At 44.7% G+C, this 2995-nt stretch overlaps 1 pseudogene; it reads right to left on the reverse strand.

Moving 5' to 3' along the window:
• Positions 1 to 2073: 2073 nt before the first annotated feature.
• On the reverse strand, positions 2074 to 2392 carry LOC127197764 (tumor suppressor candidate 2-like; annotated as a pseudogene).
• Positions 2393 to 2995: the final 603 nt, after the last annotated feature.

Genomic DNA, 2995 nt, shown 5'->3' on the forward strand with positions numbered 1-2995 from the left:
AATTAGGCTGCCTATCTTTTATATGAAGGGTTCAGAATTCACTATAGGGCTCAGATTTGGGGTGCAGTATCCTACTAGACCCTGTTCTGGTCTAGGCTGGCAGCAAGAATGCTGGGAGGCTTGCAGAGCAGAGCCAGGGCAGCCTGATAGTTGGAGCTGTGAAGGAGAGATAAACCTGTTTTTTATGATCCCAAGTGTGGGATAGGAACCGTCTTGTGAGAGAACAGGTGAGGTTAATCCACTACAAGACTAACTACCTCCTGCGGGAGCTTGATTGTTGCCAGCTGAAAAGATCCCGTGAACAGACCCTGGGAGGAGATATATAAATGAGCCCAGAACTGGAGGCAGGGCTTTTGTAGACCATGGAGAGTTTTGGCTGTTTATAGCTAACCGCTTGAGGGAAGGCTTCCGGGCTCAGGCTCCTGCTGAGGTTCAGGGTTCTGGTTACTCCAGGTTCCAGCAGAAGAAATCCTGCTGATTTCACCAGGAGATTCGTTCCCTGGCACTGATATCCTTAAGCTTTTGTTATTGTGTTCTTTAATCCTCTTTTCCTATTGTTTTGGTTAGTCGGGTTATAAGCGATGTAGGTTCGGTTAATAAGTTGTAATAAAATATATTGGTTAAGAGAACTGAGCCTACAGAGCTGTGTGGCCTGCAACTTGAGAAAGAGTGGGAGGGACCAGTCTCTTCAGGGCAGGGACACTAAAAACCAGGAGAGTGACAAGGAAGAGAAAAAAAATCTGGGTGGCCCTTGAAAAGGTTTAAAAGAACCACGTGCCTGGAACTGAGGGATAGTGGGTGGGTCTATATGAATATGCATTTCCTTCTGTGGATGGGGGTCATGTGGGGGCAGGTTGTTTACAGAAACTCAACAACTCTCCTCAGACACAGTTTCCTGGCTGCCGGCCAGTCACCAGTCAGCAGCACAGCAGCAGGAACAGCAGCCTGGCGGCCCTGGACCCTCCCAGGTCAGAGAGGCTGCTGCACGGGGAAACAGAGGGAGAGGAGCAGCATGATTTCCTCAGCTGCCTTTTTTTTTTTTTTTTTTTTTTTTTTTTTTTTTTTTGAGACAGGGTTTCTCTGTGTATCCTTGGCTGACCTAGGCTCGCTTTATAGACCAGGCTGACCTTGAGCTCACAGTGACCCGCCTGCCTCTGCCTCCTGCTCTTAAGGACTCCACTCTCATAATTCTGTTGAGGATATCTTACCATTGTCAGGTAGAGGGTTAATTGTGATTTTTTGTATGTTGAACCATCCCTGCGTCTCTGGGCTGAAGCCTACTTGAACATCCTATGTGATCTTTTTGACCTGTTCTTTAATAGAGTTTGCAAATATTTTTTTCAGTTTGCAAATATTTTATTGAGTATTTTTGTATCTATGTCTATGATGGAAATTTGTCAGCAGTGCTCTTTCTTTGTTGAGTAATTATGTGCTTTGGGTATCAAGGTAACTGTAGCTTCATAAAATGAATTGGGTAATAATCCTTCTGTTTCCATTTTTGCAGAATAGGTTGAGCAGTATTGGTGTTAAGTCTTCTTTGAATGTCTGGTCATTTCTGCGTTAAAACTATCCAGCCCTGGGTTTTTTGGTTGGGAGTACTGTAATGAATTTTTCTGTTTCACTAGGGGTTATAGGTCTACTTAAGTTGTTTACCTGATCTTGATTTAACTTTGCTAAGAGTTGCCTATCAATTAAATTATCCATTTCTTTTAGATTTTCCAATTTGTTGGAGTACAAGTTTTTAAAGTGTGTCCTTAACTAGTCTCAGGATTTCCTCATTGACTGCTTATATGTCCTTTTTGTTTCCTACTTTTAAAATTTGCATATTCTTCTGTGTATTAGTTAGTTTGGATAAGGGTTAGTTTATTTTGTTTTTTGCAATGAATCAACTCTGTTTCATTGATTCTTTGTTGGTGGTGTTTTGTTTTGTTGTATTTTTTCTCGCCCAACAGAGATTAATTTACTCAGGGTTGAGGCATCAGCCTGACTCCTGAACGGAAGCTACCCCTTGACCCTGGGAGTTTCTTGCTGGGGCAGTGGGCACTTGTGTCTGCCATGCCTCAGGCTCACACTTCATAGGGCAACACGGGGAAAATCCACGTGGATTTGGGCCGGGAGAATCCAGCCTCACGATGCTCTGAGGAATCAGATTCTTATATATCTGCCTCGGCTTGGCTCGCTTCTGTCCGTTCTTGGTGACAGTTGCCTCCTCATAGAACTCGTGAGGCAGATCCCCATCTTCATCATAGAACATGGAGCCGCGGCATGTGAATACAAAGGGAGGCTCGGGCTCGACCCTGCACCAAAGATTGCTCAGCGCCTGTCACCTTATGGCCTCCGCCCCAGTAGCAGAGGCAAAGAGCCAGAGGCCCTAAGCTTTGGAGCTGCCCATGTCGGCCCTGTGGGTGCTTGCTGGACCCCGCAGCGGCTCAGCTCTCATAGTGCAGCGGGTCCGACCATGCCCTGCCCTAGCCTCGACTCGCAGGTGCCGCTGCTGCTGCTGGATTCTTTGTTTTCTTCTCTTTGTTATCTATTTATTTGATTTTGAGTGTTATGAGTTCCTTTTGCTTTTGTTATTTTTGGAACTCACTGTGGAGGAACATTTTTAGTTGTCTCTTGGTCCTAAAGTTTTGCCTCTCATTTCTTGGCAAGTCTATGTTTTCCAGTTGTAATCATCAATGTTTGGGTTTTTGTTACTTAAGTGATTGATATGGTTAATACATTGATTTGGAGTTTTTCAAACTTTCTTATATATTAATGTCTCTGTGTCCTAATTAGCTCCAGCTCTCAGCATTTTAGACCCCACAGTCATGTGAGGGAGCCTCATTTGAGGGCATGCTCTCATCATAGTGTCTGGTTACTATGTCTGTGAGAGATTGTGTGACTGATGATTGATTTGAGAAGGCTCTTCCACTGAGGCAATATCCCTAAGCAAATTGGCCTGGGCCAGCTGAACATGACACGGTGACCCTGCAAGAGAGTAAGCCAGGAAACA

This window comes from Acomys russatus, chromosome 13 (genome assembly GCF_903995435.1).
Source record: "Acomys russatus chromosome 13, mAcoRus1.1, whole genome shotgun sequence".
Taxonomy (NCBI): Eukaryota; Metazoa; Chordata; class Mammalia; order Rodentia; family Muridae; genus Acomys; species Acomys russatus.